Source organism: Tasmannia lanceolata, unplaced genomic scaffold, assembly GCF_043159265.1.
Source record: "Tasmannia lanceolata isolate RefF3 unplaced genomic scaffold, GAP_Taslan_0.1 ptg000020l, whole genome shotgun sequence".
Classification (NCBI taxonomy): Eukaryota; Viridiplantae; Streptophyta; class Magnoliopsida; order Canellales; family Winteraceae; genus Tasmannia; species Tasmannia lanceolata.
Window position 1 is genome coordinate 26,162,628 of NW_027518697.1, and position 14,279 is coordinate 26,176,906.

Here is a 14,279-nt window from a genome sequence, read left to right on the forward strand (position 1 = left end):
TGCCATAAAAAAACTAGGAATAAAATGACGAAAATAGAAAATAAAAATAAAAGATTTTTTCAACGCCATGTGTTCTGCATCATTCACCCCCGCTTGAAGAAAACTCGACCTCAAGTTTAGGCCATCGTCCTCCAAATCTGATTTTCGGCGCTGCACCAACCTTCCATTCTTTCTTTCTTTTTTCATCTTTTCTTGATATCTTACATGAAGCTTTTTTTTTTATAATGATCCCTTACATGAAGCATAGCCATGAAAATGGCTCTCGAAGACACTCTCGGATCCATGACTGTCTTCTCATGGATGCGGACTTCAAGTAGTGCTAACTATGTGTGAAATTCTCCACTTGTTGGAGTTCTTCGTTCTCCGCAGCTAGATCAGGCTGGCCGACGTTAGGTGCAACGACTTCTTCATCCTGTCGGGCATTCATCGGAGATCCCTTGTGCTCTGATACCAACTGACACAGGGAGCGTAGCTGTAGAACGGCAACACCAAGATGGAGATCAAAACAAGAAGCGACTAAAATAATCTTGTGGGGGTTTGGAAACCCATGCCACGGTTTGGAGAAAAACTCCAATATAACACGTGAAAGGAGCAAAGCTCCTTCACCCACGTTCACAAGTGATATCCCAAAAAATAAACTTTATTCAATCTCTCTTTCTTTCCTCATGCCATTACATAATTTTTTTTTGAAAAATGACATATTTCATTAATATTCAGATAGCATTCAGGACCAAGTGTCCCAGCCTGCAATACAAAATATTAAGATGAATTGACACGGGCATATCCGAGACCAATTCAAAAGTAACCAAAAAATGCAGTAAAAACTAACTATTCCTTTCCTCGATTCTATAGCATACCTTCTTTACATCTTTCATAGCATTCTTTCAAAGCTTTCATATACCTTTTTGAAACTGCATACAACTCTAGTTCCCCTAAACAAATACCTCTTGAAACTACAAGTTGACTGATTCATCTGAAACTATCAAGCTTGCCTCCTGAAACTCTAAAAACCCCTGATCTGATGTAAAACTCCAGGAAGGAATAGCAAAGCTAGAGTATCCAGACAAGAAAACCTAAGCGAAAGAACGAATCTCTCAAGCTATGGCTATGGAAGATTGCAAACTTCTGGATAACGACAGGCAATTCACAGTGCTATTAAACAATAGGTATCTTGGATGATTATGAAAGGGATTTAACCTCTAACGACCTACAATCCCAAATTCTGAAACTCCATTAAAAGGCACCAGAATAGATAAAAACTTATACCACCACCAATAGGCACTAGACTGAGGGAAGAATCGGCCCTAAACAAGAGACATCAAAGATTCTCAAGCCTAGGGGAAGAGCCTCCCACCAAAGAAAACACTTCTAATGAAGCAATCCCAAAAACACTTATCTCCTACTATAATCCGGTCTTCATTTTTCTTGCTAATTTCTATTTGTCTTTCTTCTTCATCACTCTATCCATTCTTTTTCCTTTTTTTCTACTTCCTTCTCCTTTTGTCCTTTTTTCTTCCTCTCTTTTTTTTTAGCCGGAAGGCCTTTCATTCAGGGTTGTTGCTACCCTCGGCCCCCTTCTCTCCACCATCCTTCTCAAGTCCAGACTCCCTTTGCTCTTTCATATCTCTAATTGCCATAGACCGAAACAAACTTTTAGTGGCTTCAAGATCATCGTCAAAACCTATTCCAAAGGCATCCCCTATAGCCAACAGTTCATCCATTTCCTCAGAGGGAATAATTTTACTTTCTTTCGATTCCAGAAAATCCATCAACCTTGAATCCTCCTCTTGTCCTTCAACTTCCACTCCCATCCGAGTCCGAACCTCCATGTTGACTTCCCGGTCTAGGGAGTCCCTTGACTCCTGGGATACGTCTACTGGGCTACCCATCAATTTTTTCAGTCTCTCAATCTCTGCTGCTTTAACCTCCTCCCAACGTTGACGGCGGGCTCTTCGCTCCTCTTCCAAAGCTTCCTTAAAGTAGGTAGTTTATAGATTCTGACAAAAGCCTCCTTCAAGTTCGTCTTCCCTGAAACCTTTAGAAGACGGTCATTGTTAGCTAAAGCATCCCTCTTGAATTGTTTCCATTGTCTCTTCCAGATTCCCATAGAAATTTCCCTAGGCGTAGGACACTCTACTGCCACCATTTCTTCATCATATTCCAAATTCCTAAGAAACTGTAAATCATCTACCTCAAAAGTGACCGCCTTCCTCTTCCTAGATGAGGGACCAGAATCGGACAACATGGTAGATGAGAAGGGTATATCAAAATCCTTGAGAAGAAGGCTAAACTTGGAGGCTAAGTAGGTTTTACTTGGTTCTTCTTTTCTCCGAAAACCCCAAGAGGTTTCTTTTAAACAGAGAGACCTCCTTTCGTAGCTAATAAGTGGTTCTCGAGACACACGCCCCCCCCCCCCCCCCGCCCTTTCTGACCTATTTTTTCTCCCTGAAATGGTGTGCCTTTTTTTGAGGGGTTGACACGAAACCCTTTGATGTGACTATTGGTATCATTCAAAACTCTTAAACTTCCTTTTTCTTTTTGCTTCTAAAAAAGCGATTTTTAATGTAGATTGAGACAGTCAGCAAAATCTTTTTTGGAAGCTTTTCCAGCGATAATACAAGATTTAGCTTTTAATGTCTTTGACACGGTCCTTTCCCAGGCCTGACCGATTTCCCTTTTAATGATGGGGCTAAACTTTTTGGTGTATCTGCCGGCTTTTCCATTCCCGAAATAGAGGATAATTCAAAATCTGGGACAGATTTGTCCAACGGCTCTTTTGACTTAGATATGACAGATTTACCCCCGGGGACCGTCGGTAAAGGCCCATCCACAGGCGGGTCAACGCGGAATCCCTCTTCGCCAAAGGATCTTTAAAGGACATTAAAGCCTCATTCACCATCTTAACTGCAACTGGATAAACCGTGGAGTATACCGTAAGATTTATGAAGGATGGTAGACAATTCCACAACGAAGTTAATACCTTAACAGATGCAAATTCCAGACAATGGTCATGACTACTTGACATCTGTGTTTCCAAAACTTGTCCAAAATACTGACCCAGAACCTCCACCGTGGAAAGAGACCAGGCATGAAGTGGAATATTAAAAAACCGAAGCCTCACTGTTCTTGCACCAGTATTTATAGCAGGAGTCCACAGTTGAAGGGAAACAAGATATACACCCAAAGCGTCACCTCCCCGCCGCAAAATGGAAGTAGCCTGATTCTGAGACTCAAAGCAAAAAAGCACCATTGAAGGGCTAATACAGAACGGTTTGCTGAGAAGCGGCCAGGGCCATTTTCTCTTCGCCCAGGTCCAAACTTCTTCCAACAGGGACTTGTTTCTCAAAGTACCTATAAAGCAACGTTTTAGGGTCTTCTTCCTATCATTGATCAAATCAATTGGGATAGTAAACACAGGGGTTTTCTCATCCACTCTAGGTGTATGGATCTCCTTGGGGGTCGCCTTAGGTACCCACGACTTAACAACCTCAACCTTTTTGTTATACTTCGGCCCCAAGCATTTTCTGCAGATGTCGTGTGCCATAGGTGTTGTAGTTGCACTTCCAATCACTTACACTTTGGTTTGGAATAGTCCGCCTTCCTCGAGCAATTCCATTTCTGAAATCAAACCTTCTTGTCATCATGTCCACATCCTCTTGGCTCCCTAGCGATCGAGGAAAAGATCTTTAGGGGAGCCATGATGATCTCTCTCTACTCCCCCCTTGACTTGTAAGAATCAAAGATCTCCAGCAACAACTTTTAAAGATTCCTGTCGTATAGAAAGCTTCCTAAGCTGAATATCCACTTTCTACAAGATCTAGAAAAGTTGGGGCCACCCAGTCAAGGCTGGAACCACAAACGCACTGATTTGTGAAGTTATCCAGGCCCGACGGGGGATTTGCATGCCGGCATTTAAAAAACTCTCGAATAGACATTTTCGAACGGAATACAACTTGCTTATTTGCCCCATGCCATTTCATAATATAGAGAGTTAATAGTAACCCTAAATTCTTGCCAAACTATTATTCTCAATTTTCTAACTAAAGTAACATAAATAAAAAGTAGAAACATGACTAAAACTTTCCTAAAATAGTAATCCCGTAATAGACACTTACCATATCCTAAAACTGTGTATAACTTAGCCAAATCAAGTACAAATCGCGTAATCTTGGGCTCTTTAGATAGGTAATCGATAAACCTTTCTAAAAACACTAAAATCAAGCCAAAGAACAAGATTAGATGCCCTAAAAAAACTAGAAATAAAATGACGAAAATAGAAAATAAAAAATAAAAGACTTGTTCAACGCCACGCGTTCTGCATCACTAGTTGTGGTTGTCCGTCGTCTTCTTCTTGCGCAAATTCGGCCTACTCCCCTTCTTGAATTCCAAGCTCATTCATGTGAAAGGACTCATTTTGTTGTAGAATTAGCTTGCCAAGCTTCCGCTCTGTGCTTCGAAGTTCACAAATCTCTTCTTTATGTTTCTTTTCAAATTTTCTATGGTTTTGCATAAACAATTCAAATAATGTTGGAAAAATGAGTTTCAATAAGCCAAGCCCAATCCAATCGTGAAAGAGCTGCTATAAGATTTAAATCTACTTTCATTGACTGATGAAAGACTGTTCGAAGAATTTCCAGCAGTAGTAGAACACCATCGACTATCGAGAGACCGATTAAAGAACTTTTTTGAACCAGGACAGATCTTTAGTTCACGGATCGGATTCCATTGAGGTTCTGAACTTGAGTTCATGAACGCTTAATATAGCAATTCTGTAATAACTGCTACTATTTCCCAAAATTGCAGAAAGCGTGAACTGGTGTTTACTTGAACCTGAACAGTCCAAACATCTCTCGTAACTTCAAGTTTTCAACATCCCTAAGGATGCAAACTGTCCATGGCTGGATTTTGTAGTTTTCAACATGGATTGAAATTTCAGTTTCGGTGTCGGTTTCGGCCAGAGAGTTTCGGCCAAAGTCGGTAAAAAAAACAAAAAACAAATTTCGGAATTTCAGATATTTATTCTGAAATTTCAGCTAAAAATGAAAATTTTGTATAAAAAAATTAAAAATTAAATTTGGCCAAAATTTTCGATAATTCTGAAATTCCGAAATTCCCGAAATTTCAGCCGAAATCTGGGCGACACCGAATTAATTACTTTCGGTGTCAGCCCTGGCTGAAATCTGAGATTTCAGTATTTCGGCCGAAATTTAAAACCTTGGTTTTCAAGCCTAACCATTGACACCTTCCCTTCCACAAGGTCAGATATAGACTGGTAAGGTTCAGATCTTGAACAGCACATTCATTCAATAAAAAATTCGTGCAAAACTTCATTAGAATTCACAATGGTTCCAGATCAAGTGGAGGCTGTTGTTACAGCAGCAGTTATGATTCCTTGTGAAAGAATTAGTCAGAGTAAGAGTGGGCATGAAAAAAAAAAACTGGATACTACAGTTCTTTTGAATTTCCCAAACGATTCTACTAGCTTGTGAATTCGGTTTCACAATGGTTCAAACTCAAGAACGACAACATGTGTGAGTGCTATTTCCTATGTTACTATTAACACACACATGGACCAGCTTAATTGAAGTTCCTTGCAAATCTGAGATAACAAATCCAAATCCACCTCAGGTTAATAGATCTCAGAAATCAAAGAAATATCAAACAAAATAGAATGTTCACAAAGAAACTGAGAGCTAAATGGTATTCTCAAAGTTTCTTGATTACAAACTGAAACTGGCAGCCTTTCATCGGTAGATCAAACTAGTCAATAACAACACTCCTTCAATAAAATTCAGTAACAATTTCCACTTTGTAAAGGAGCGTCAGAAAATTTTGCCACTAATTCGCTCCAGCAAGGGATGGGAGAACAGTTCAGTTTAGTGAACTGCTATAATTGGCTTTGGTTCTTGGTCAGATCCTATGGCAGGATGAACAAAACTCCCAACATTTCTAGAATTCAATCAGACTACCTGTGTTTTCTGAGACTTATGGGTCGTCACTAGGCAGGAACTCAATTCAGATATGGAACTCAATTCAAATCCATTACAGATCTGAATGGAGAACAAAATGTCAGAACTCAGTGACAATCGATGGGCCTTTCCTCTTGGAGATCAAGGTTCCTTGGTAGATCAAGATCTTAAAAGTGAAATTCAGTCCCGACTAGCATAGATCTTGATGTAGATCTTTTACTTCTTTCTCGTGTTACCGATGGAATGGCTGAATCTTTTTTTCTTTTGGTTCTCTTTTCCTTCTAGGATCGACAAAAGGGCTAAGAAGCTTTGCATCAATGTTCTGATACCACGTGATGCAGGTGCGTTCGCTGAAGCATTTACAAGTTCTTCAGGTCTTGATCTCCGATGCGTAGGGAACAAACCAGTTTGGACTAGTTTTGCTAAAATTGGATTAGATTTAAGCTAGATCTGATCTTTTCTTGATTTTCCACTCTCAAAATAGAATTTCCAGTTGAATTTTAAAGAAAAATTGAAAGTGGAAATGAGGATCTGCAAAAACACATACAGAACTGAAATCTTATCTTTCTTCTCTCTATATTTTCGCAAGAATTATATATCTTCATCATTTTCACGAGCAACGGGACGCAAGTGATCAATCAAACATGGAATCGAAGTGATGACATTCTTGCATTCAACAAGAAAATGTTTTGTTTTTTTGAAAATTGACATTTTATTGAATAGTGGTTGGGACAAGATGTCCCCACGCTTATACAAAAGTGGGACTACGTCCAATTACATTTCTAAAAGAAATTACATAGATGTAGAGACCATAATTTCTGCCCTGAGAGCTCCTGATTTGGCTAAAATGTCCGCTCCTAATTCGCCAATCTTCTCCGGTGCTCGATTCTAGGTTGCACAACTCTTATGAGGTCCAAAATTTCTGCTATAACATTCTGTAGGTGCCAGGGCCCTGTTGAAGTACCCGAAGCCCACTCCACCGCATTCGTAGAGTCCCCTTCCACTATTAGAGATCGAAGATTATTTTCATAGGCTCATCGCAGACCAAAGAGTAATGCCCTGATTTCAGCCTCATTAGCATCACAAATTCCAGCTGGACCCGAGAAGGACATTATAAGCGAATGCTAGGAGTCCCTGATTAGGCCTCCAATCCCAGCCCTTCCTGGGTTTCCTTTCGAGCTCCCATCAAAATTGAGTTTTAGCCATCCATTCGGTGGGGCCACCCATTTGGGCTTGGGTTTAGTTCGAATCGCTCTATCCCAGATGATTGCCCACCAATTTCGAATTAGGTCTCCAACTCCATACGGTAGTTTCTTTTTGTCTTTAGCCCATGTAATCAATTCTACTTTAATATCAGTTGCCATGCGCCCTAAGGTTCGACTCTGATCTTGAAAGATACGCCTATTCCGCTCCTTCCAAATATTCCATCCAATGGCGTATGGAAGGTGGCCCATAGTAGTTTCCCAACCTCTCCAAAAGGACCTCCATTCCAGTAAGTAAGAAGTGAACTTATAGATTCTGGACAAACCCAACACATCCCAAACTCTCCAATTGCTCGAATCCATAGTTGGTACGAGAAAGGCCAATGCAACATCAGATGGTCCAGTGTTTCCTCATTCTGGTGACATAGTACACAGATGCTTGCAAGGTGAAAATGTCTTTTTTTCAGTCGGTTGCAAGTATTTATCTTTCAGTGCACCAGAGTCCATCCAAAGGAAGCCACCCTCAGTGAAGCTAAAGACCATCAAACACACCTCTTATCCGATTTTTGTTCCGAACTCAGTTCCGTGAAAAATGATCTGACCGTGAATACACCATTTGATTCCGGGGCCCACAGAATATCATCATCTACAGATATGGAACAGAACATCGAATGTAACATTAGTAGAAGCCGTTCGAGATCATGTATCTCGTCATCTTTAAGATTCCTTCTTAAACGTATGTCCCAAAAACCCCTTCCAACGTCACCTTCTCGTTTGAGATAATCCGCCACCAAGGCCTCCTGATCGACTGCTATCTGATATAGCCTCGAGTATTCCGCCGAGAGTAACATTTTATCGCACCAAAGATCCTTCCAAAATTTGACCTGTATCCCATTACCCACTTTAAACCTGATTCTCTAAATGAACTCATCCCTGACAGAACAAATCGACTTCCAGGAACCCGATCCCTTTCCGGCCGCCAAACTTCTTACGGTCCAATCTTCATTTTTCATGCCATATCTAGCATCAACCACCATGCGCCATAGAGCCTTCTTTTCCTTACCATATCGCCATAACCACTTCCCTAACAGTGACTTATTTCGCAGAGGTATCTTTCCGATTCCAAGTCGACCATCGCTTCTTGATTTGGTTATTGTGTCCCAATTCATCAGATGAGTTAATTTTTTAAACTCTCCACTGCCATCCCAAAGAAAGTCTCTTTGTAATTTTTCTATGCGCAGTGCTACCTTCACCGAGATTTTAAAGAGCGACATAAAGTAAACCGGCATGTTGGCTAGAGCAGCTTTTATCAATGTTATCCCCCCCCCCCCGAGAGATATATATCTTTTCTTCCATGTTGCGAGTTTCCATTCCACCCTTTCAATCACCGGATCCCACTGCGATGCCGAAGGTATTCCGAAACCCAGTGGCAATCCTAACTATGTCATCGGAAAGATGCCCGCAAAACATCCCACAGATCCCGCCAGGTGCTGAATTTGTTGTTGTTCCATATTAATGCCCAATAACATGCTCTTTGCAAAATTGATTTTGAGCCCAGAAATAGCCTCAAACCATTGAAAGATTCTGATGACATTAGGAATGGCCAAAGCAGATGGCTTCAACAAAAGAAGGGTATCATCTGCAAATTGCAAGTGTATGATCTTGTCAGCTCTTGGCCCAGCCGATAATCCCTGCAATAAGCCAGTTTCCATAAGGCTGAGAGTAAGAGTGTCAATTTTGGCCAATGTTACCTGGAACGCGGTTCGTTCCGGTACGTGGTACAGGAACGGGTACGGGGTACGATGGTAGCCCGGTACGCGGTACCATGAGGGTATATATACATACATATATATATATATATATATATATATATATATATATATATGAGGAAAAGGAGTGTGCGGTCAAGCGCACCTAAGCTTAGGTGCGGTCGAGCGCCCAAACACATGGGTCCCACATTTTTTGTGTTGATCAAAACCATTCACTTGCAAGGCCCCATCGTAGATAGGGTGTGTACAAAAAATCAGCTCATTGGATCATCCTAACCCCTCCAAAAGTGGAGGGCAAAAATGGGCAAATTTGTGGCAAACGGTGTCTGTCCATTTTGACCTCCACAAATGGATGAGTTAGGATGATCCTATGGAGCTGATTTTTTGTACATACCCCATCTATGTAAGGGCCTTTCAAATGGATGCTTTGGATCATCCTAACAAAGTGGGCCCACATGAGTTTGGGGCCCTCGACCGCCCCTAAGCTTGGTGCGGTCGACCGCACAATCTTATTCCTCTATATATATATATATATATATATATATATATATATGAGGAAAGTGTTTCTAGTCCGGCCGACTAGAGATCATTCTCTAGTCCGCCACCCAAAAACACATGGGTCCCTCATATTTGGGTGATGCAAAGCATTCATTTGATGGGCCCTGACATAGAGACGGTGTCCACAAGAAATTAGCTTCATAGGATCATCCCAACCCTATGATTTGTGAAGCTTAAAATGGACGGCTATAAACCGCCACAAATCTGTCCATTTTTTAACTCCACAAATTGAAGGGTTAAGAAGATCCTATGAAGCTGAATTTTTGTGGACATCCTATCTATGATGAGGCCTATCAAATGAATGCTTTAGATCACCACAAAATATGTGGGACCCATGTGTTTTTGGGTGGCGGACTAGAGAATGATCTCTAGTCGGCCGGACTAGAAACACTTTTCTCATACTGAATTTTTGTGGACATCCTATCTATGATGAGGCCTATCAAATGAATGCTTTAGATCACCACAAAATATGTGGGACCCATGTGTTTTTGGGTGGCGGACTAGAGAAAAGTGTTTCTAGTCCGGTCGACTAGAGATCATTCTCTAGTCCGCCACCCAAAAACACATGGGTCCCACATATTTTGTGGTGATCTAAAGCATTCATTTGATAGGCCTCATCATAGATAGGATGTCCACAAAAATTCAGCTTCATAGGATCTTCTTAACCCTTCGATTTGCATGGGTCCCACATATTTGGGTGATGCAAAGCATTCATTTGATGGGCCCTGACATAGAGACGGTGTCCACAAGAAATTAGCTTCATAGGATCATCCCAACCCTATGATTTGTGGAGCTTAAAATGGACGGCTATAAACCGCCACAAATCTGTCCATTTTTTAACTCCACAAATCGAAGGGTTAAGAAGATCCTATGAAGCTGAATTTTTGTGGACATCCTATCTGTGATGAGGCCTATCAAATGAATGCTTTAGATCACCACAAAATATGTGGGACCCATGTGTTTTTGGGTGGCGGACTAGAGAATGATCTCTAGTCGACCGGACTAGAAACACTTTTCTCTATATATATATAATTTCATATATTTTTACAAGAATGTCATTCCATTGTACACATACATTTAATACACAAAATATAAAAATCTCATGTATGTCATACATATTTTTTCAAAAAGAAAGCTCCCGTTGGAATATATGAATATCCTTCCATAGTCCATACTACATCCGTTTAATAAAAAAAAAAAAAAAAACCTCATGTATGCCCTACATATTTTTTTTCAAAAATAAAGCTCTAGCTCCAATTCAGCCCAAAAATATATAAAATTTGTAGCTCTCTCTCCATCTCTCTCTTAGTCTATATGCATCTCTCTCTTTCTCTCCCGCGGGTCGCCGCGGTTCGTCATTTTTGGTGATCCAGATCGCTAGCGAACCACGTTTGGGATCGTGCAACCCCGGATCGCGGATCGGAGGGTGGATGGCGAATGCGGTAACTATGATTTTGGCTCAGGCTCGGATGCTCGCTCGAGCTCGGCTCAGTAAAAGCTCAGCTCGAGCTCGGCTCGAATCCTAAACGAGCAGAGCCGAGCCGGCTGGCCAGGCTCGTTAAGGATTTAATATATTTAAATATATGTATATATATATATTATATATTAATATATACACTAAAAGGGTTGTCCAAGAGTGAAAGGGGGAGGCAAAATATGTCACTTCTTTTTTGGAACCCCATTTGTTACTTGGACCACCCCTCGTGGTGTAAAAAGAGTAGTCAAATTACACTAGATAGGCTTGTCCAGGGAAGATGAGGGGTGTGAATATATCATTGCCCTTAATATAACCCGAGCTCGGTAAGGCTCGCGAGCTGCTCGTGAGCTTGGCCGAGCCGAGCTCTTGAGCTTAACGAGCTGAGCCGAGCTGGGAGCTGAGCCGAGCTGGGCCAAACTCGGCTCGGCTTGGCTCGTTTACACCCCTAGCTGAGAGTTTCCACCACCATGATGAAGAGGAAAGGAGCTAGAGGGTCGCCCTGACGCAATCCTCTTGAGCCCTGAAAGAATCCTTCCACCGAGCCATTGATGAAAATCGAGAAGTATTTGATATTAACGACTTTGTCCACATTCGCCATTTATCCACAAAACCCATGCGTTCTTGGATGAAGTCAACCACCTCCCAGTCAATGTGATCGCCTTCTCTATATCAATCTTGAAAATTAGACCTGAATCCCCACTACGCTTGACCGAGTCGATAATTTCATTAGCTATAAGGACCCCATCCAAGATTTGCCTAGAATCCACAAATGCCCCTTAAAATTGTGAAATTATATTCCCCGTATAGATCTTTACCCTTCGAGCCAGTAGTTTTGAAACAATCATTGGAACACTGTGGATTAAGCTGATTGGCCTGAAATCTCGTATCCCTATTACTCCCTCCTTTTTAGGAATTAGAGCTATAAATGTTGCTCTAGCCGCTTCGCTTATTATACCCCTTTCCTGAAATCCAAGAAAAAATGCCATAATGTCTTCCTTCATGATATCCCAATATTTCTGGAAGAACGCCATTAGAAAACCATCATGTCCCAGAGCTTTGTCTCTTGCCATCGAGAAGATCGCCCTCTCTACCTCCTCCTCTGCAAAATCTCTGTCCAAGGAGAGCCGCTGACCCAGACTAGTAGATTTGAATTGAATTACTTCTATCTTCGGCCGCACTCCACAGCTTTTGAATATAATGATTGAAAGAAATCTACAATTTTTTGCTTGATTAAACCCATATCTTCAATCAATATACTCCCCTCCTTGAGGCTTGCGATAGTATTGATTCGCTGTCTCGAATTTACAATTTTATGAAAGAATTTTGTATTTCGGTCGCCTTCTTTAAGCCATGTAACCCTTAATTTTTGGCGCCACCTGATCTCTTCCCTGGGCAGAAGCTCCTCAAATTTTTCCAAGAGCTCTAATCTTTCCTCAGAAGCCGATAGAGAGCTTGTCTCCTCTTTTTCTTCAAGAATTTCCAAAGTCGTCACTGTCTCTGTCTTATTGCATCTAGAAACCTCATCCACGGATTTATGCCATTCTTTTATCTTCTGCTTGATAGCCTTCAGTTTCTTACAGAGAATATATCCCTTCCAACCTTGAATAGATATCCCCTCCCACCATTGCTTGATCTTATCATCTATTCCGGGAACTTCAAGAAGATCAAAATTAAATCGAAAGTGGGCCACCAGAGAAATCAGAGATTTCTAATACAATGGAATTGTGATCCGAGAGAAACTTAGGAAAAACCTTTTGGGAGATCAAAGGAAATCGGTCTTCCCAGTTAGAGGATATATGGAACCGATCCAATCGACACATAACTAATCTCACCTGTTTGTTTGACCAAGTATAGCGCGCCTCTTCTAATGGCAAATCAATTAGTTCCATCTCTTGAATAAAATTCGAAAATCTCCTCATGCTTGTGGTAATACGGGTCGGGGAATTCTTTTCCAAGGGGTATCGAATAGTATTGAAATCACCTCCTAAGATCCATTCACCCTGATATGCATTACGAATCAAGCGTAATTATTTCCACAATTCCTCTCTCTCGCCCTGACTGGGCCATATACCGCCATAAAAATCCACGTCTCATCCCATTCGGATGAAGTAAACTGAACTGTGACCGAATATCTTCCAAAACTGGTTCCTTCATTAGCAAACTTTCTTTCCTTACATATAACAATTATTCCGCCAGCCATTCCAACTGACGGCAATGCAACCCATTCCCGATGATTCCTCCCCCACAGTTTGTTAATAAGTTGTTATGTGACTCCCATTATTTTTGATTCAGTGATGACCACCAGGTCTAACTGCCTCTGAGAAACGAAGTCCTTGATTAGTCGTACCTTATTGTCTTCTCCCAATCCTCTAATGTTCCAAAACCCTATCCTCATTAGGAGCAAGGATTAGACTCCCAACGAGTAGGGATTTTGATTTAAGAGGAGACCACTGCCCTTGAGAGAGGTTTCTGAGGGTTAACCTCTTCCAACGACCGGGACGAGAATTTACCAAACAAAGATTGGGGATGAGAAATCCTCACCCCAAGGTTCTCAGTATCTTGGTTTCCACCGCTATTAATTGGATATTCAGAGTTAAAGACCTTACCTTTCTGTCTCCATTCACGCGTGATATTATTGCTATTTGTTAAGATCCTTTTTTTGAAAATAGGTCCACTTGCACTACTCTTGAACCCAGGGCCCGCTCGACTTTAGCTTGTAATCCAGGAGGGATCGTAGGTACCTTGTTGTTATGTCATTTCCGCCAATTGTTCTTTTCTCTAGCTGTCATTTGATCTGTTCGCTTAGCTGTATGAGGATTTTGAACTTTGAATTTGAATTTTGAAAATCCCAAAGGCCCCATATCCCTGACATCAAGTCGCTTTCTACTTGATGCTTTCTACTTTCGGGCATTCCAACGCGAAGCTCCTAACTGACAGCTGTAGGGGAAAAAATGTCCGCTGAGTCTACCGTCGGTCTCGCCCGAGCCTCTCCCCGGCAATCAACCATCGTCAGGAAGACCCCTGCTTCCGGTCGAAAATTTTCCGGTGGCGATGGAGACGGATCCTTGCACTCCAGTCCCACCAGAAAGTCGGAATTTTGAACCTGTAGGTGTAAGAAAGAAACTGAAAGCTTCCATTTTGGAGCAAAAATTCTGACTAAAGCATAGCTCATGCTTTGTCCGTTATTCTGTTCCATTTTTATTTCCAGCACTGTTCCGAGGCACCTTCCCAGGGCTTCGATGGTGGAGGTTGCCCAAACATGGAGAGGAATACCATAAAACTTAACCCATAATTCCTCCTCTCC

At 41.4% G+C, this 14,279-nt stretch overlaps 1 protein-coding gene across 2 annotated transcripts in view; it reads right to left on the reverse strand.

Moving 5' to 3' along the window:
- Window positions 1-14,279, reverse strand: part of U11/U12-31K (RNA recognition motif and CCHC-type zinc finger domains containing protein) — a 33,575-nt gene that overhangs the window by 7,174 nt on the left and 12,122 nt on the right. The window lies entirely within an intron of this gene.